The sequence below is a fragment of the Globicephala melas genome, chromosome 7, assembly GCF_963455315.2.
Source record: "Globicephala melas chromosome 7, mGloMel1.2, whole genome shotgun sequence".
NCBI classification, from domain to species: domain Eukaryota; kingdom Metazoa; phylum Chordata; class Mammalia; order Artiodactyla; family Delphinidae; genus Globicephala; species Globicephala melas.
In genome coordinates this window covers 66,056,413-66,078,031 of record NC_083320.1, presented here as the reverse complement: position 1 = coordinate 66,078,031, position 21,619 = coordinate 66,056,413, and the positions used below count along the sequence as shown (strand labels likewise).

Below are 21,619 nucleotides of genomic sequence, written 5' to 3'. Positions count from 1 at the left end.
TGATTTCACCTGGACTGGTTTAGAATGAATAAAAAAGTTTAAACTGGGTGAAAACAAATGGCCCTGGCATTCCATTCCCCTCATGGATTGCCCTAAGGAGTCAGTTTAGGGTATGCTGAGTGTCAGAGCTGCTCTGTGAACCAGCTGCTGGATTCTATTGCTTTAGGAAAGAGGAAAACCAAATGTTATTCTTCGAAATTTAAGGAAACATAGAACTACCTTTGAACTAATCAAGAACACTTTTAAAAACCCTATTAGGATTTTTAAGGCCATTTTGAGAAACAGAAAATTCACCTGAAATGTTTTACTGGCCAAGTCTCTCAAGGCACCTGCTACCATTTCAAATATTTGAATTCCATGGGAAACTTTGGCCAAACCTCACATTATCATATAACCATGGCAAGATTTTTCTTGTTCTTTTTGCTTTTTTGCAAATAAAACTCTTCTGTTTGCAAGGTGCAGCTGTAGGTACTACATCTTCCTGTATGAGTAGGACAAAACAAATGAACATATATCATTTATGAAACGTTATTAATTATTTTGCTACTTGTTTTCTTTTGCTTTCGAGAAATTCATATTTAAATAATATATTTTTAAGAAACCTTTAGAGGTAATGTGTTGGCCCTCATCTTTGTCTTTTAAATATATAAATAACCCTGAATTGGTACAATTTCTTCCTGTGATCATGCCAGATTTGTAATAAATATCTATGTACTGATAAGGAAAGAGTGCCTACCCAAACACTATCTGGGAGAAATGCCTCCCTGGGAGTTACAGCGGAGATCAACTTGGAGGGAATAAAATGACAAAGCATGTGTCATTTCCATCATTCCCTCTGAGATGACTACAGAAGAATAGGATGTATAGTCCTATAGTACCCTTCACTAAGATTTACAGCAATTGTTCCTTTCTTTCAGATTGCTGTTACTTTCCTCAGTGTTACATACTGTCATTAAATTCTCCACCCTCACTATTACAGCTTCCATTACCACCCACATGGCACTACGGCTTTATCCATGGGTGGCAGATGTTATCACCATATGTCATCCGATCAATTTTCCATTCAAGGGTAATGTAATGTTTGGGGGAAAGCCAACTCACACTTTAGTAAAGGCTTTCTCTGTAGTCTTCACCAGCCGTAAATGCAAGCATCCTTTCAACTTCTTGGCTCTGATACCTAACCAAAAAATCAGCAGGGATCTTAGAAATGCATTGCATATTTCCATGTTAGTTGGGCTCTCTCTCACTATCACCTGCCAAATTGTTTCCTACTAAGGAGTTTGGCACTATTTTGCTTTCCTCTACTTTTATTCTTCTCAGAACATTCAGGACAGAGAATCATTAGCTAGATGAATCCCAAAGGAGATAGTGGTTTCAGGTCTGGTTCACGAGGTTGTTACTTCTTGTTTATTTCTAGGATCTTTACTTCATCTCTTTGTTCCAGAAGTTGGCGTTGCTCATAGAGTTTGAAATGCTTATTCTATAAAATTCTAAAGGATAGCCAACACTAAGACAAGATCAATTTATCATTATTTATCATGATTTGCACATGCTCTCTCTCTTTCATTCCTTTTTGTTTTCTTCTTTCTTCTCAACATTTTCTCCCAACTCCACTCCTCTCTTGCTGTGGGTTTATACTTTTCCACATTTATTGAACACTTACTATTTGCCAATCACTGTGCTGTGCTCTGCATATTTAAATATTAAATAACTACATAATTGTGGATGCATCTGGACTACCACTCCTCAAAATCGTCCCAATTCCTTTCTGATGCAGATGGGCCCCAAATCCCACATTAAGAAATGCTAACCTAGGGATTCCTCCAGCTATTCCTAGCAGTAGGACCACAGAAGCTTGGAAAGCATCCTCCGCAGGAGAGGACTTGAAGTGGGAATCAGGGATAATTTAACCTTCTCTTTATCTCCAGCAGAGCTACCCCAAATAACTGAGCACACAAAGTAAAATCAGTACCCTTCTATCTAAAGTCAATTTTAATTGACAGCCACTCCCTTCCTAACAAGATTTACACCCCTAAAAACTTTCCATAGTTATTTCTGGGCTACCAGTGATTTGCCCTCATTCCAGTTGTTCTTGGAGTTGAAGAATACTTTCTTGTCACTTCTCTTTTTTTCTCCCTTTGGTCTTATTTCCATGAGGACACATTACTGATTTAAGAAATTGAATAGCAAAGCCTATAAATATCTGTACGGTGGAGAAAACATTCATTGTTTAATTTATACCCTCCCACGGAAACTTTTTCAGACCCTCACCTAGTGAAAGCTCAATTAATAGCACTTTTTATCATAAAGAGCCATGATCTGTATTATATTTTGTAAGAATTCAATCTGTATATGGTTTAAATTCTTCGTCAGTCCTAGACCAGCTTCCTTTAAGCTGTGGACAGATTTGCTTTGTTGCCTTAAAGAAGTCTAAGGATATTTTCCTCAGTTGTCCTTTTTATGCCTCTTAGTTCAGAATTGAAATGATTTTGCCCAAGGTTATTAGAATAATATTGGAATTCAATTAGTCACTTTGAGACATGGCAACCGAATGGCTGACTCCTTTTTAATTTTTAACAAGTTCCATAATTCACATAGAGAAATTGATGCCAGTATTTAAGATATATGAAGAAATGCAAGCCACATAACTTTGAAATATTTAAATATTCTAATACTCCGGATGAAATATCTTTTTCATACTGACTAGGCTCTGAAACTGGTTTTTAATGAAAACAGTGCCCAACAGAGGTTGAAATGCAAATAGTATTATGCATCAATATAAAGGGTCTTGATTCATTTTAATTTTATCTCTTTGCAAACTGAATGTGCATAATGTTATCTTGATGTTCAGTCTCAATCTCTTCTATCTACATATCAAAATGTACAATAAGAAGATCATTTTTTTCACTGAAAAAAAATCAGTGGGAACTGAAAAATAAGCAAGGTACCTAAGCTTTACGTTATTTTGCTTTGATTTCAGGTGGGTAAAGCATTGATTTTCCTACAGCCAAAGCAAGACATTTTTACTTCAGCCGAGTTCCCCTGCAGATATTTTCCATAGTTTGGAGCTATTCTTTGAAATATCTTTCATCTCTTTATTCCTTTCCTCTCCATGTTCCTTTTCTCCTCTCCCTGCCTCTCTCCAGCTGCAAGGATTTGTCTCCTAAAAGAGTGGGGGTGGGAGGGAACGAGGGATGAAAGCAGACAGGGAGCATGAGCTAGAGAATGCCAGGATCTGGCTTTTGTTATTGGTTGGCTGCTGCTTGATGGGTAGACTAGGGAGGAGAGAACTCTTCAGTCTGTTCTGACGGAGCCGAAGTACAGAAACCATATTTACAGGTAAGAGCAAAAGAGAAGGAAAAAAATTATTTTTCTTCAAAAGAGAATGCTTCTCAATTCCTACTGAGACAATTTTATGATATAGAAATTATTCTATAAGACATTTCCTTGAAAGTGTGTCCCTCTCATTACTTGAGGAAGCTTTGCAATGAGCTGTTCTCTCTCCCTGCAAAATCCTTAGCTGATAAAAACACCAGAGGCATGTCTTATCCTGGATAACTTTCTAGCAAGTGTTACAGAAGCAAAGTTAATGGATAAGATGAGTCATCATGTGTCTTTTATCGTTTGTTTTTATTCAAGTTTATGTTATTGGAAATCAAAGGAAGGTTGAAGAAAGCTCGGTAAAATTCACAGGTCCTGAGAAAATGGAGCTTTCTCTGAATATACAGTATAAAATTTCACATGGTGTTTAATAGTTACAACACAAGAAATGGTTTAGGAAAATAATTTTTGCAGGTTGTAGACTCTTTTAGCACTAATTTAGCATGAATGATTTATATGCATTTTTTAACTCACTCCTCTTGATAAACCTCATGCTGTTGAGTAGCTATATCATTTTGTTTAATGAATTGTAAGCTCATATGATAATTAAACAACTGTCTTTATCAACATGTATGGAGCCGTTTCCATTTTCAAAGCTTAGAAACCTGTTTTTGAAGGATTAAACACTGCTGTAAAAAATAGCATCTTATTAGGCAAGTTTCATTGGTAGTTTCCTTTATCAATCAAATATATCTAGGTAAGAATTCCATCACAGTATTTATATTGTTGGTAATATCCCTAGGACAATATTTTTTAACAGCTCAAAAGTTAAGGTTTTACTTTACCAGTTGCTTCTCTCTCTTAATATTGTCTTTTATTTATAAGAGGGTAAATAATAAGGGTAAATGTATAAACTCAATGACACACTTACAGTAAAGACATGAAAAATAATTTTACTCCAAGTCCATTTAATATTATAGTGATTTTAATTCATAAATATAGGTCAATTAAGGATGGGGAAACTCATTAAAATGGAGCTTATTTTAAAAAAGGTCATTACTGACTTGAAGACATTGACCATCAATTAATACTTGTTGATTATAATAATAAAACAAAGTCTTTCAATGATGTAAATGACTTGTTCATATATTTTAAAAATACTCCTTTTGAATGATTCACAAACTAATAGGAACGAACATGTACAATTTCTAAGGATTTTTTTGGTCTTGTGTTTGCTTTTTGTTTTTGTTTGAGAAAGGAGATGGATTTTGTCTTTGAAGAACAGACAAAAACATAACAGTTCTTGCAAAATTGAAAAAAGAGGGGGAAAAAAACTACTGAATATTGGGTAAAGATTATCTAAATGAATGGAGAACTATCTTTAATTTCCTAAATGTGCTGAACATAGTTATGTTTACACACTTAAGTGTCATATTGACCCAAGCAAATACTCTTGCATGATTTATTTTGAACTATTTCTGGATTTCAAAAATCTAATGATACTAAAATATTGCCATGTTTCTAATTATTCATGGATTCTTCTGATCTTGTTTTCAAAACAAAATGATGGTAGAAATTAATCCATTCCTTAGACTGGAATTTAAGGTGATATGTAAGACCAGATATTCTTTGCCTGAAATGTGTTAAAGAAAATAAATTAAGGCAGTTATAGTTTTTGAAAATTATAAATTCCAAGTAAATCTACCTCCAAGAATGAAGGGGAATTGATGAAAATTAGAGAGCAGAGTTCCACATGGTTTTAAATTATTCTGTTTCCTTGGAAACCAGCTGCTGCAGATGCATTTTGCTTTCTTTGGCTAAAAATATCATCCTTTTAATAATTGGCAAGGGAAAGGTTCTGAATAAAACCAGAGTATATTGTTGCTGCTTTCTATAATTTCCTTAATGGCTCACATATTTTGGATGAAAAGTAGATAAAACCTTTCTCAATCAGCATTTCCTATCATCCATGGGCAGACGTCTGCATGAGATAACTATGGTAGCCTTTACTGAAGGGACTGCATGAAAAAGAGTGTGTGTGTGTGTGTGTGTGTGTGTGTGTGTGTGTGTGTGTGTGAGTGTGTGCACAGGCGCGCGTGCTGGGGTGGAAGCAAGAGAAAAAAAAGTATGAAAGAAAACAGTTAAGAGGTTCCTGTCCAAGTGAAGGATGAAACAAGGCAAATGAGAACCATGTAAGGCTGCTCTATGAGAGATGCCAAAGCAAGACCATTTGTTTTTCCTTTAGTGCAAACATTAAGATTCAAACGTAGGTTTTTAATGGAGACCACTGCATCCAACTTTGTCTCCTGTGCACAATACTTTCTTCCTTTTTTCTCTTTATGTTTGTAATGGTTAGTAGGATACTGAGCAAGACAATAAATTAAACTTTTTTTAATGTGTTAGTCATTTTAGTCATAAAAAGAAAAGCTTGAGATATATGTTCAGTCTATGGATAGTGAAGAGGATTAAATACATATTTTGACAGATTAAGACTGTTTTTTACTTAATGTCCAGACTATCTTTTATTAATGTAGTCATTTCCTTACCTTTGTAATCTCATATATAAAAAATTATATATTGCAACAACCTAAAACTGTTTTTTATTAGTATTAAGGTAATATATTTGAAATTTAATAGAAATTATTATAAATACACATATGTACTTTTTGTTTTATTTGAAACCCTTTGCTTTTGTTTGGAAATAAAAATTCATTTTCTGTGGCTTTCTTTATAAAAAATAAAAATCACTACTACCATCGTATTTTACTCTAGGCAATTTTTAAAATTACAACATTTTCATTATAGTTTTTTTTCTCTCGGCTATTTGGTGAGAGGGAAAATCAGCATAAAGCTGTCACATCTTTCCTATTTTATTATAATTCAGATGAGAGTCCTAACTCTATCTTCTCTTTACCATTTGTTAAATGCTTTTGACATATAATATCTTATTTTCATAATATTAACTTAGTGTATTAGATTTATTGTTAGCAATGGAGCAAATAAAGTACTACAAGCTTAAACCATGTTTTCATATATTTAATATCTAGGCAATACATTATTTAAAGTTAAATTAATTTGATATGTCAGTATGTTATTTTTCAAAGAATTAAGATAATGGGAAGTATTTAGCTTTTATCAATTAACACGAGCAAAGCACTTCAGTGGCAGCACTTTCATGGTAAACACAGATGACATTAAAGAGCACGCTAACAGCAAATCAGATAGACTAGTAAATGGATTATGCAACCTGTATAAATAATTCATTTCAGGCATAATCAAAATTACCAAGTATGTTTCAAGTTCCTTAAAATGATGCAGTGCATGGACTTACCCTAACTACAGATAATTTTTAAGTAGTTTGTTAGTAGTGGTTCTTTACTGTTTCATGCTTCTTTATTAGCTAAAAGCAGCTTGCCAGATTCGTAGGGGAGTTTACACAGGTCCCTTCAGTCTCACAAAATGTATTCAGGAAAATGAAATATTAATAGTTTCCTCTGTAATATAGGTAGACAACTTTATAGCTATAATGAAAATATGCTGGTTTGGCAAATAACCCCACATTGTTGGAAACGGAAGGGTGGGATTTAAAAGAAATGGAAATTCCAGGTTAAGAGAGTTCGGGTCAGGTTTCACAATGTTCAAACTGTGCTATGTACTTAAGGTAATTCAAGCAAATGAAAAATCATGTTAACATTTGTACTATGGTAGGCCATAACTCAAATATATTCTTGATCAGAATTTATTTTTGACTTAGTATATACCGAATACCTGATAGTATAGTATAGGGCTTATATAGCTGTAGAAAGGGAGTTGGTCCAAAGCAGCATTATTACTCTTTAATTACCATTTCATAAATCAAGGAGCAGGGAATGGATTTGCTTATCAAGCTAACGATCACATTTGGATGTTTCACATATCTCAGTGAACTCAGTTGGGCAAATCATTTGATTCCTTAGTCAACTGTTTAGATCTCAGTTGGTGACAAATAGACTAAGTAGTTTGACCTGAAAATTGTTGAATGTGCATGCTTTGAGAATACAGACCCAGTATAACTTTTCAAGCATTTAATTCATACAATTATGATGACCTTGGTAAATGTCACTTCTAAGGATCACACTTTAACAAGAAGACTACTTGATGGGAGATCAGCTTTGCCATCCATTCATTTTAGTCTCATGGCCAAAAGATAGTAGCCATGTGATTTATTTCCAAAGAGTCTTTGTACTTTAGTGAGATCAGGAGCTTAACACATTATCTTCCAGTACAACAACAAAAGGTAGTACACACAACACATTTCTATATTTCTCCTGACTCACATGCACATTTGTAACAATATTAAATCACCAGGTAAAAGTAGTTCTTATGTAAATTTTTATATCTTTAAACGATATTGACTACGAAGTCCTTTAGCAAACACTCATTTAATTTTCTTATTCCCTTTCAGTATTTTAGTCTTCCATTATTCTAGAAGTGTGGAGCTGGCCTATAGAGATAATCCCTTCCTTGACTGCTTATTTTACCTATGAACAAAGTAAGGCACAGAGAAGCGTTCCCACAATAATTGTTTTAGTGGGAAACTGAGCATTATGTAAAATAAGAATAGCCAAACGCTATGAGTTTGTATTAAATATTGGATATAATGCATTAAATACTGGATGGATGGAAAGCAGAGTTTAGGAGGACTTTGGAAGAAGGTGGAAAAACATGGTGTGGCCAGATGGTCCCCAGTGCGTGACAACACAGGAATTTTAGAGTTGCACAGAACTCTTCACTTTAGTCCTGCTTTTGGTTTCCTGTCAGCCTGATCACTTTGTCTTACTGTCATAATCTCCTTGACTTTCTGTGAGTTTGCTGTCAGGGTCAAAAATGCATTTTAGTTTTGTTTTCTAGTAAGTGTTGTTAGAGTTAGCTGCTGTCATATTGTGGATATATCACAACATACTTAATAAATGAAACAAGTAATTTCCTAAACAGGACTCCTGAATGTATTTACAAAGATTTTCATTTCCTTTTCTATCTCAGGTTAAGCTAGCCAGGGAAAATCAACAATGTCATCAGTCATTACTCAGTAATACTGGTTTTGATGCTGTCAGCATATTAAGGCAGAAAGATTCTGGGAAAAGTTTTCAAAAGTGATTTTAAAACTTCTTGCTTCGCTGTCTCAAAATTCCTTTTTTGTAGTTCATAAAACTCAAACCTTAGGTTGTTTGACCACTGTGATGTCTAAATCAGTAAGGGGCCCCAAGCTGACTCTCCCAACCTGCCCACTGAAGTCCCCTATAGGACTGAGGGTCAAATGGGAAACTGCACTTAGGGACTCCATTGTAAGCTTCTATATTCAGAGATCTTCACACACTATGGGCAGGGCCATAGCTAGCAGCCTCAGGGCCACCTCAGTCCTATCCTGTGCTCCCTGCCATTACTTCTTAGTGTGGTCCTTCCAGTCACTTCTAGGACCTCTCTATAACCTTTTATCAACTCAATTATAATTCTGTGGCAGAGGGTTTCCTTTGTCTTGTATCATCAACATCTACCATAATGCCTGATACATTTTATATATCAAAATTGTATCAAAATTGTTTTTCTGACTGCATAAATAAGTGAATAATCTTGTCAGATTATTCTTACCCTTTTCTTGCACCTTCCCCAGTGACAGACACTCATTACATGCTAAAGATAGTCCCTTTCTTTCATGTGCTGCTTTGTTAACACTCTTCAGTGTGATAATGTTCGTGTCACATAAATGTCATTAAGCCATGCAAAATTTTGTATTGCAGACTTTTTATTATGCAAACTCCTTTTGACCTCTCTGACTTTAACAGGGGATTTCATCTGTATGCAGTCCCCATTTCATGACTCCCTGCACTGTGCTGTTCTATTATACTACTCTTCTGTTTCTGATCACACGCACACACAGGCACACACACACAGATCATCATCATATAGTAAATCAATGGACTAATTGAAAATTAATGTAATTAATTTTTATATTAACATGTAATATAAATGTTAAATAATGTTTGTTTAAGAAAATATAGTAATAAGTATTTTACCAATCTGATACATATTCCATCTCTCAATAACTCCCCACTTTCTTGAGTCAGAGTTATTTAGCAACATTTGATTAAAGTTTAAATTGTTCAGCAATATTTTTCTTCTGCTCCAGGTCCACTTTCTGCCATTTATCTTGTGTTGTGGTGAACAATTTTAAGTCATCGTGTTTGGCAGATGACAATGCTGAATCAGCTACAAAGAATCTAAGGGTGTGTACTAAGAGTTAATGTACCCATTTTACTGGGGTTTAATATGTCTCAAGGTAAAGGCAAGCAGATAATACAGGACAGGTGGAAGTCCCAGTCTGCCACAGCAAGGTAGAACTTACTGAAAAAAAACAGGAACGTCACGCCATGATGTAATGTCTGGGGAGTCTATAGAGAAAGAACAACTGCTAATAGCTAATATATCTTTAAATATGCTCATGTGTGTGGGGACTGTACTGTGGGTGTACATATATACCCCTTAAATGAAGGATTCAGTCAGCCAGTCAGCACATCTGCTTCTAGAAATGCATACTCTAGTACAAATTGGGTATTGTAACTTTGGCTAACCTATTAGTTCTTTAGTACAGCATAGTGATTGATGAAATGCGTAATGATCGATGGAATGCATAATAAACTTTGCAGCTATACAGTCTATAGTTCAACTCCCAAACATGCTATCTTACTGCCTGTGTAAATGTGGGCAAGTTACTTAAGCTATCTGAGCCTCAGTTTCCCTTTCTGTGAAATTCAGTTATTATCTACCTGGGTGATATTGTAAAGACTGATAGATCCATGTAGAACATTTTTCACTACAGAATTTAAGACAGTCAGGAATTGTGTGCAATTTCAGTTGTTACTGTTAGTCATCCTTTTCTGTTAATAAACTAAGAATGGAAGGAGCAAAATAATCCCCAGGGTTTTTAATGGCTTCCTAAATACTATTCCTCATTAGGGGATTAAAAAATTTCTTTTTTTTCCATATTAACTGCAGTTAACTCATTGGATATCAGCTGGCTAAATTAGTACTGTATGAGATAGTAAAATTGCAAAAACAATTTAAGCAGTAAGATACCATCAGGAGTCAAGGAAGAGTGTGATGATTAAAATATGATTTCAAGTGCCAGAATGCCCAGGTTCGGGTGCTGCCTGTAAGACTAATTAGCTTTATGACCTTGGCTCATCATCTAACCTCTCTGTGCTTCAGTTTTTAATCTGAAAATGACATTAATAATAATGCCTACCTCCTATGCATACAACAAAGATTAAATAAGTTGATACATGTCGGATTGCTTTTCTATTGCCTTGCAACAAACTACCGCAAATTTAGCAATTTAAACAATGCCCACGTATTATCATGTAGTACTGTAGGTCAGAAGTTCTGCCGAGTGTGGCTAAATTCTTAGCCACAAGGCTGAAACCAGGGTCAGCACAGCTGAATTCTTGTCTGGTCACTCTGGGGGAAGATCTATCTCAAAGCTCATACCTGTTGGCAGAATTCAGTTCCTTGTGCTTCTAGGACTAGGGTCCCTGTTTCCTCCTTGCTGCAGCTGGAGCCACTCTCAGCTCCTAGAGGCTGCACACATTCCTTGTCATGTGACCCCTTCCATCTTCAAAGTCAACCGCAGAGAATCTCTCTTGTGTGGAATCCTTCTCACCCTTAATTTCTGTCCTCTAGATTTAAAGTTTTATGTGATTAATTCAGGCCCACCTGGATAATCTACCAGGTCACTGATTTGGGACCTCCATTATATATGCAGATTCCCTTTGCCATATAATGTGAACATAACGGAGTGATATTTCACCATATTCACAATCCTGGGTTTATACAAAGAGCACACACCAGAAGGTGGGCAATCTTGTATACCACCTTAGAATCCAACGTAATACATATGTAAAATGCCAGAACAGTGCCTGGCATATAGTAAGCATGATGTGTGTTAGCTCTTACTCTTACTGAATATATGAAAAATTTACAAAATTTAAAAAAAAACAGCAACGTTGCAGTAATGACAAGGGTATAGTGAAATGACATCCTACTGCACCATTAAAGACATAAATTGGTAGAACCTTTCTGCCAGGTAACTTGGCAATGTGTACTGAAAGCCTGGTAATTCCACATCTAGGAATTCATCCTAGAGATATAATCAGAGATGTACACAAAGATATATGAAAGAAAATGTTAATTATATGGAGGTTTATAATAAATATTTTAAAAGAAACCAAGCGTCTCCCTTAGAATTGTAGTTAAATATTATTGCATAGCTATTCAATGAAATGCTGTGTAGCCTTAAACACAAAAATGAAAATCGAATAAAAACAAGTGGTTTAGAAAATTATTTAATGAGAAGGGAACATGCTCATGTTATAAGTGGAGGAATTATAGGTTACAAAGTTGCATATATAGTGTTAATCAATTAGTACTCCTTCTGGAGTGTGAAGTGGCCTTTCGGCAAGACAGGTTCACATGACAAGGGAGGGAACATACCCTGATGCTGTCTGGTCATGCCCATCCATCCAAAGAACAAGGGTATCCTCAAAAGAAGACTTTGTAGTATCTCCCCTAGTTTTCTGTCCTGTTGCCATTTATTCCATGCCTTAAAGAGAAATGGCATGCTCTGGTCGCTCACTTCTATTTATAGCCCCCCTCTATACTGAACTGACTAAATTGCACTCTTAGTCAAGACTTTAGTGTATTGTTTTTGTTTTGTTTTAGCTATAATGCCAAGCATCTGGAATTCATAATACATACCAATGGAGGACATAGAAATACCTACAGTGCACATTCTAACACTGTAAAACAGCTACTACTAGCCCCATTTAACAGGTGGGAAAACTTTGGCTCAGAGAAATTAAGTAACTCACGAAAGAACTATTTAAGGAAATGGTGAAACCAGGTTTTCAAGCAACTGGCTTCACCTTTTTCACCATACCAGTGACTCCTGGTAGTTCCTGGGACTCTCTTACATTTAAAAAAATTTCCCCAGAAAATTTTAATGATTAGCCTAGTCTAAGTCCTACTGTAGGACACATCACCACTTTCCCTATACCTGAAGGCAAATTTGTGGTAACAGTGCAGACTGCTTTTTTCTCCTAAGCTTTTTCCAGCTCCAGGCTCTCAGGTTCTAAATTTTAAATTAACTGATGTGTTTTTAATTGGGGGATCCAGACATCACCACAAGTTCAGATTAAAGCAATTCATCCCATTTCCCTCTCAACCCAAAGGGAGATGTACCAAATTTCATAATCTTTGAAACTAGCATTTCTCCATAGATACTACAACCCAGGCTAATTTCTTCTACCTCTTCATCTTCTGTGACTTAACTCTTGATAAATATCACTGCCCAGATCTCTCAAGTCACCAAATTGTCCATTTCTCCTTTGGGGATTTTCTTCCATTCTTTACAAACTCTTTCTCCCATGTCCTACTTTCCCTTCATATCCCCAGGGCCATTCAATCCCCAGGGCCATTTCACTTTTATTCACCTTTATTCTGCATCTGTCTCTGGATCCAACAATCTGTCCTCATTCTTGTTCTAGTCTTTGTCAATTAACCTTAGTAATCAACCCAAGCCCATGGTTGTATCCCAGCTCTATAGAAGTGTCCTTATAGTGGGGGAATAAGGGGAACTTAAAAATATATATATGGTTGTGAAGATTTACTATTTAGTATATTTAGGCTCTCTGGTGTCATACAATCATAAAATCAATCATTGGATACTTTATTCTGTAAAACTTGCCTAATAACAACAAATACTTAAGTTCTTGGGGGAGATCCATATAAACTCTGAACTACTGTTTTCAGAAAAATAATTTCCATTTATAGAAAGGGCAATGTACCCAACATTCATGGTAGTTCTGACCTCAAAATGACAAATTATATTTTTACCTTTAGATTCTTTTAGTGACCTGTCTCAATTCAGTTATTTCTCATTACATCATAAATTGAACATAAAAATTAATAATTTATTTTCTTCCCCTACTCCTAAAGGCTAGTAATCTTTTGTCTTTTGAGTGTCTTGGTTTGTATAAAAACATTCAACTGTCATTTTGAATATTTTAATTCAAAATATGACTCTGCTTTTTGATAAAATTATGACTATTTTCATATTAGGAGCAGTATTAAGAAAATTGTATTATTTTATATACTTTTCAAAAGGAATTTTTGGATATAGGATTAATAAGAATACTATTAGATAGATAAAGAGAACCTAAGTCGACTCCATTTTTTTTTCTGGACCTGGGACACATAGGACCTTGTTAAGGGGCCCTGAATTAGAATTCTAAAACTTTTGACTTTTAACAAATATCATAATCTTTTAGGTGCTAGAAAATATAAATCAAGTCATCCATACTTCTGTCTGCTTGCTAACAGTTTCATACAGCCATGTACTCTCAAAAGAGCATTCTGTGTTATAGGGTGACAATATTGTTTAGGATTGCTCTCCCTGGACTATGTGGCTGGGACAAACTCAATCAAGGACACTCATAATAACTCTGTTCTCCCTTCCCACCTATTACTGCAGACATCTTAATGGGGGTAGCATCTTAATCTCTCTCACAATTTAACTTCTGCATGATCTCACTGTCTGTTGCCATGGAAATAATTGTAACATTGCAATTTTAGTACTACAGCCAGAGCACACTACAGTAGAATCAAACTGGCAGACACAAAGTAGGATGAATCTATTTTTCCTCTCTCTCTCCAAATATTTCTTACGCTTTTGGACATTTTTTCCCATCCTTTCTTTGTGTTTACTCAGCTAATTACACAGTTCATTCTCTCTTTAATGACTCTGTGCAAGTTTCTTCAAGGTCATCAGAACTAAAAGTATAAATGTGAGCAAATCCACACAAATTATTTACATCGATTTCATACCAGTTAAGGAAAAACTTGCAATAGCTTCCTATAACGATTAAACAGGGTACATCAACATTTAAAAAAATCCATCAACAGCTCTCAGTTTTTAGGAGGTTTTCTGCAATTCTTTTAAACTCTCCATAAGTCGCTTGAAGATAAGAGAGACTCTTCAACCGATTGCTTTCAAACAAGGTCAACTCCAAGCCAGAATCCTATAACCCTTGCAGTAGCAAGTAGTAGTTATGGATTTTACTTTAAAAAAAATCTTGAATGAGTAGCTTTAGGGAGGGTGGTGGATAAAATAGTTATTAACTCTTTGCCTCCATATTCCCATCAATAAGTGAATCTTTGATAATGGTCACCATCCATATAATGCCTCTTCTCTACCAAATTAAAAGAAGTATTATTCCTTTAGAGTAAGAAAGGAAAGCCTTCTTTTTCATTGTTAATTTTATTTGCCAAAGCAGTACCACAAAGTGGTAGGATATATCAGAATTGGTCCTATTTAAAACCTAACAGGAAAGGTGGCTCCCACCATCATCAAATATTTGGTAAATTTAGAGACCAGAGATGGTTGTAGGTAAAATTAAGTAACCACATTACTTTGGGAAGCACTTTGACCTTCCTTCCCCTTCTAACTTCGTTCTAAATTCTTTCCCCACCAAAGAAACCTCTTCAACCCTCCGACTGGTCAGGTTCTGATTTTAACTGTTCATCTGAGCTGCTAAGTCCTCCTTAATTCTAGGACTTTTCCATTCCCCATCAAATCTACCTTTCCTTTACCGTAGGCCCTCTTTTTCTTTGTTTTTTTTTTTAATGAAATAATAGGCAAATTTGTGGTCTTTTTTTCTTTTTTTTTTTTGGCCGTGCAGCACGGCATGTGGTATCTTAGTTCCTCGACCAGGGATTGAACGTGTGCCCCTTGCAGTGGAAGCACAGAGTCTTAACCACTGGACCACCAGGGAAGTCCAGAATGAGTGGTCCTTTTAAAGTACAAGTGAGATATTATCATTCCACTACTTATGCCCTTCATCTCATGTAGAGTAGTATCCAAAGTCCTTACAGGCTCTACACAATCTAGCTCCCAATACCTGTCTAACCTCATTGCCTACTATGTCGAACCCAGGACCTCGACACTCACCGCTCCTTTGCCCTGGCCTAATCTTCCCCCAGATGTCAAAATCGCTGGCTCCCTTACCTTCCTCACCGTAACATTAGCTCACCAAGTAATTAAAAATGCAATGTTCTCTATCAGCCAATCTCTTAGTCACTATACCACTTGACTACTTATCTTTCTTCATAGTGTTTAACTCTACAGGACATATTATATATTTAATTTACTTATCTGTTTATTATTTGTTTACCCCTTCCCCCATCAACACCCAGAAAGTGAGCATCATTAGAGGAAGGAATTTTTTTTCTGTGTTGTTACTTTATTGCTCTCTAGCGATAGTCACTATAATAGTCACTGGTTCATGCTAGAAGCTCAAGAGATGTTTATTGAATAAATAATAAGTGGCCCCTTAACAAAGTACAGAAAACAAATCTCTTTTCTATAGAATGGCACAAATATCTGAACGAAGACACAGATTCCCTTACTCAACAATCTGAACTAGGATATATTTAAAAGAACAAGACAATTGTTGTTTAGTGTTGAGGCTTTCAGGATACAATACGGTAGAGGATGTTCTTTCAGAAGTAAAACGATATGCCAGTTAAGGATACTAGGAAGCAGAAAGTACAGAACAGAGGAAGCCAGTCAGCAGAAGGACCTGGAGCACATATGCCCCACAGAAGCATAGCTACCAAAACTGAGGGACTCCATGAAGTCACTGAGAGGCACAGTGCAAGTGGCCAGACTTCTTAAGAAAGTCACGCTAATCAGATTGGTTCCTTATTACAGATAGGACTGCCATGCTCAGTTTTGATGGCTTAAGATACTACCTCTCTTGGGTAGTATACTACCTCTCTTTGCACATGTATCGTGCAAGTGTCTTTTGTAAAGTAAGTTTGTTCTCCCAACTTATGTATCTCTAGTAAAGGCATTTCAGGTGCTGTGTTGGGCTAGTGGGGAAGAGAATGTTTTGATTCCTTTGTCTGTTGATCCTTCCAAGTCACAGATCTGAACCATTCTTTGTTTATTTTATAGAGCCAATCCAAGAGGGGTTTTAAATTACAATGTAATCTAAAAAACACTCCTTTATAAGCAAAATTAATAAGGGAAAGGAGGATGGGGCATGTGAAAGCTAACAGTGTAAAGGATTGCTTCTGAATGTGAATGCGGCATTGGCCAGATTTTGGAGTGTGTTAAATTGGGAAAGCATGGAGCTGAAATGACCTGGACTGAGTAGTAGCTTCCCACTTTGGCCTGGGTGTACACCTCCAGTTTGCCATAGTTCACACTGCTTACTACCCACTGTCTCTTTGGTTGTGAGACCACTTATTATTGTTCCTATGCTATCATTTTCCTTCGGGTAGAAAAGTATTTCTTGATACCTTTGTTACAAATAACAGTAGACAAATGAGAAGACTGAGATGACTTCATGATTTTATTATATCTGACCCTCTTTATTCATTGAGGTTAACTGCCATTGTAAGAATTTGTGTTTGCAACCGCTGATTACCTTAAGAGTTACTTTATGGCTATGAAGAAATTATTACTCTCAGAGGTCTAATGACTCATCTAAATTGACATTAACAAATTTTAAAAAATGCATCAGGCTACCTCTGACTGGCTTTCACTGACCATGTTGATACAAGAGTGAAGAGACTTAAATTAATATTTTATCCAGCAAAAGATTTAGGACTGTGATTTACCCTATATTAAATCTAGTCTGCCAACCTCTGTGGTATAGGACTCAAGAATTCCCTGTAGCTCTGCTGAACTGACTGGAAACATTATAAGGCATCTAAATTCTGTAGGTATAGCCATTCCTAGCAACCAATTTGATTTTTAACGGACAGAGAGCCCCAGGAAAGTAGATGCCTTTGTACCTGAGAAAAAAGAATTCCCAAGCAACATAGACATGCCCTAATCAGTATGCTCCGGGTATGACAGCATGCAAGTGAGTGATCTATTTCTTTCTGAACCCCTGCTCTGTGACAGTACGTGATTTACCAGAACAAATCAAATAAATGTATTTGACTCCTGTATTTGACTCAAAACACTGAGCCATATTTCCTTATGCAGCCCTCTGAATTCACATTCTTAATTTTGACTTTTTCTCATAAAATACTGTTGTCAGAATAAGAATGCAAATAGCAATGAATCAAGGTAGAACTGTTTTCAATGCTTTCAAACATTGTGTAAAGAATGATTTCTGCATGGATATGACACTCTGGCAGACGTGGTTCAAAAAATTACAACCCCCCAAAACAATTTGGAGACCTTGACTGTGCAATCAGTGGTCAGATATCTCAATGCTCTGTTGCTCCCGTTCCTGCTACAGGTACATGTGACAGCGCTGCAGCGATGAGTGGAATTTTAAAGGAGAAGTTGGAAGAAATTGAGGGCTCCGCACCCTGCTCCTCTGTGCAGGAATCTGATGATGAAGTTTTTAGCTGTGACAGTGCCACCAGTGTTGATAGTGTCTATCTGTCCACTTCTAATCATTTCACTGGTGAGTATCTGAGGCTGTACTTCAGGTTGTACTCTAAATTGTGTTGTATGGTCGATTCTTGGAGTTTTTATCTGATGGCTTATATCTGCCCCTAAGCTGTTTATGATAACAGACTTAATTTGCAAAACATGATACCATTTTGGTTAATTAAGTCTCAGTAGTTTACTCCTGTTTCTTTCTACAGAGTGAGTATGAGAGGCAGAAATGAGTCCAAAGTTAAGCAAATAGCAATTGAAAATAATTTCCTATGTGTCTTCAGTTTTCTGAAATAGATTCATCTTTTCGAAATTAAATCATCTGAGCTCTTTTGAACATCTAATACTAGTCAGTGAGTTGTGGAATACTTGCAGTGCTGAGTACAAAACATTCACTTCCCAGGTGAGAAAACGGTGTTTGTTTTTAAAAGAATGCTGCTCTGAAATAAAAGCCTTGAAAACCCTAAAATTCTGTAGTTGTTTGGATACTGGTAAACCTCAGACCCAAGGCCGGGTTCATGCACTACAGTAAATACAGCTTTCTACACATACATACTTCTCCTAAGCAGTTCATGTGAACAACATCATTTAACTTAAGGTGATATGTTCAAACTTAAAATTGTAGCCATTTAAAGTTGCATTCCTTGTAACAGATGCTCATATGAAGATTAGGCAAATCCTTTCCAACATTTCCGTGTCCACTCAACACCAGTCATTAGGAGACTGGTGATTTTCAAACTATGTTTTAGAAGAGTTAACATCATTCAAAGCAAAACTAAACAAAGTCAATAAAAACCCCTGGGGCATTTGTGTATGGGGTTTTTTTAGCTCACCAAAACAGCCTTTTAAAATTCACACTGAAGTTTATACAGTGTGGCTCTGTGATACCTCTAATTCCATTTTTAACCTTCCTCTCCATTTTTTTTTTTTTTTTTTTTGCGGTACGTGGGCCTCTCACTGTTGTGGCCTCTCCTGTTGTGGAGCACAGGCTCCAGACGCGCAGGCTCGGTGGCCATGGCTCACGGGCCCAGCCGCTCCGCGGCATGTGGGATCCTCCCGGACCGGGGCACGAACCCGTGTTCCCCGCATCAGGCAGGCGGACTCTCAACCACTGCGCCACCAGGGAACTCCCTTCCTCTCCATTTTTAACCTTTGTCTCCCTGACCGCCAAGAATTCAAAAGTTTGTTTGGTATTCATGAATTCTCCCTCATCACCGTTAGAAGGATTTAGAATAAAAATAGGTGTAACTTTATAGGAATGTTTAGCTTCTGTTATTTATCTCTTGACTAAAGTAGAACTTATTTTTAATGAACTTGTAGAAAATATAAAAAAGTAAGGAGAAGATAAAGGAACACTTGGGAGAAGGGAGGAAACAATAGCTGTTTTGAGAACAAGATTCTCTAGTTACATAGGACAGTTACTGTCAATCAGTGGATTTGCGGGATAAGTTTTGTTTGAAATTTATCTATAGCCTTCTGCCTCTTTCTCTAAGTGACTGTAGCCTTGTGGTAGGCACACACCTTGCTGTCACCCACGGTGCCTAGAAGAGCACTGAATATTGAATGTTGCTTAGACTTCTTTATTGAGTGAACAGATTAATTTTCAGACAATTTTTACACTTTTTTTGATAAATAAAAATTGTATATATTTAATGTGCACAACATGATGTTTTGACTTATGTATGCATTGTGAAATTATTATCACATTCAAGCTAATGAACATTTCCATCACCTCACAGTTACCTTTTTTTCGTTTTTGGCGGTGGCGGTGGTGGTGAGAACATAAGATCTACTCTTCTGGCAAATTTCAAGAATGAAATACATTATTTTTATAATTTCCGACGACTTTTTTTTAAACTGGAGAGAATGAGTCTACTGGATGCCCTTATCCTTAGAAAAGCAACAGTGCATGTATAAATTCAAGAGCCTCAGGAACACTATTAAATTCCTTTTCTGTGTACCTTGAGAGTGTTCCTTCTCCAAGCCCTAGAGCACGGCAGGAGCTCCTAGTACTTCTCAACTGTTACCGCTTTAGCCACTCCCGAAAAACACCATCAATCTAGACCCTGTTTCTTTGAGGTCTTCCTACTCTAGTGCAGTGCAGCATTTTCCACACACCTGTGATTTGTTTTGAAACCTTCAGCATGCTTAAACCTCCTCCCTCCTGTCTATGCTTCTCCTAAAGTTACAAATTGACTCTCTCCTGGAAAAATCAATTGCAGGCCTTCTCTATGCAAGGTGCCTATTGATTTCTATAGCTTGTGAGCTCACAAAGTACCTATAATGTTCATTTAAACACCATCAGGTCTTACAATTGCAGATCAAAATACTTTCCAGATGAAAGTAATGTTCTAGTAGTGTACAGGGGTTTGAAAAATGATAGGTCAGGCACTTGTTATGAGCACCTGAACAGTTCCCTGGAGGGTAAAAGTTTGAGTGGAGAGTGGTTTTATTTTGATATAATAAACTATTTGATAACTGTTTTGCTATCTGGTCATAACTTTCCTGCTTCATCACCATGGCACGAGTCTATGGAGGAGGAGATGTCTGTTGTGTACAGAGGAGACAGCAGGCTAGTGAAAGCAGTGGCGAAGTTTGATTAGCTCTTTCAGCTACTTTTCGTTGCAAGTATTCAAGGGTTTTGAGGGAAATATTTACCGATACTCCTCTGTAAGGAAACAATGGTATGCATCATTGAGCACCTTGTAACTGAATGTGTGAGGATAAAAACGATTTGGGATAAACGGTGGGGAGGAGGAGTAAGAAAAAAATAGATGGAAATGTGACAGTAACAGGGGGATTTCCTGTTACTGTGGGTTATTCTCAGCCTGATCTCCAGTACAAACGCTTATTATTTTATAAAATTGGGCAAATTGAGGAAGAAAGTGCATTTGAATTTTTTTAGAGGGTCCAATGATCTTATATATGAGTAAGAAAAAAAATAGTAGAGTCAACCCTCATTTTGAATTCAAAGAATGTTAGAACTAGTAGAGCCTTTGAGAACATCTAGATTGACCCTTATTTTACCGATGTGGAGACCACAGCCCAGGGAGAGTTACTTGACAAGAATCCAAATGTGAGCTAGTGGCAGAGAACTTTATTGTAGATCCCTAGAGGATTGGCCTTTCTACTAGACTGTGCTGCTCTCTGATGGGTCTGTTATATCACTGACTACTAAGTAGAGGGACCCAAATCATCAAGTGAAAGACATGGCTGTATCTTTTGTGCCAGCTCCTCTTAGAAACAGAATGAGCCCATCTTTCGGCATCTCATATCTGTTGCCTTTTTCTTCAGTTGGTTTCTATTGAAAGTGTGCATATCTTCTGGCTGTAATACAATGCCAGTGATGAGTTTATGAATAAATTCAATGAGCATAAAGAAGTAGTGGACAGAGAATTCGATTTGAGTGTGAATGAACCATTTCTCTTCCTCCTGCTGTAAGTGACAGGGCAGACTGTTGAGATTTTGCTTGTGTGTCCCTGACATTGATGAAAATATCTTACAGCAAACATGTTGTTTTACATTTACATGAATGAAATTGGTTTGTCATGGTGACATAATGCTACTTGTGATAATGTGAAAATGTTACGATGAAAAGTAGGTGAGATGCAGTCTGCGGTGTGCATCTTCACTGGCAGCTAACGAATAGAAGGTTATTTCATTTACTTTAGAAGTAAAACCTTTGTATATTCCACTTTTGCCAGAAGGGTGAATAGTCATCCTGGATTCACTGAAAAAAATAATAATAATAATGATATCCTTCCATCCCTTGAACTCCAGGACCCTACATTACTTTTACTTGTT

At 36.5% G+C, this 21,619-nt stretch overlaps 1 protein-coding gene across 1 annotated transcript in view; it reads left to right on the top strand.

The window, feature by feature from the left end:
* Window positions 1-3,263: 3,263 nt before the first annotated feature.
* Window positions 3,264-21,619, top strand: part of CSRNP3 (cysteine and serine rich nuclear protein 3) — a 191,964-nt gene continuing 173,608 nt past the window's right edge. The window contains exons 1-2 of the mRNA XM_060302331.1: window positions 3,264-3,339; window positions 17,670-17,840. The gene's annotated coding sequence lies outside the window, so the exon portion shown is untranslated. The remainder of the gene's footprint in view (window positions 3,340-17,669; window positions 17,841-21,619) is intronic.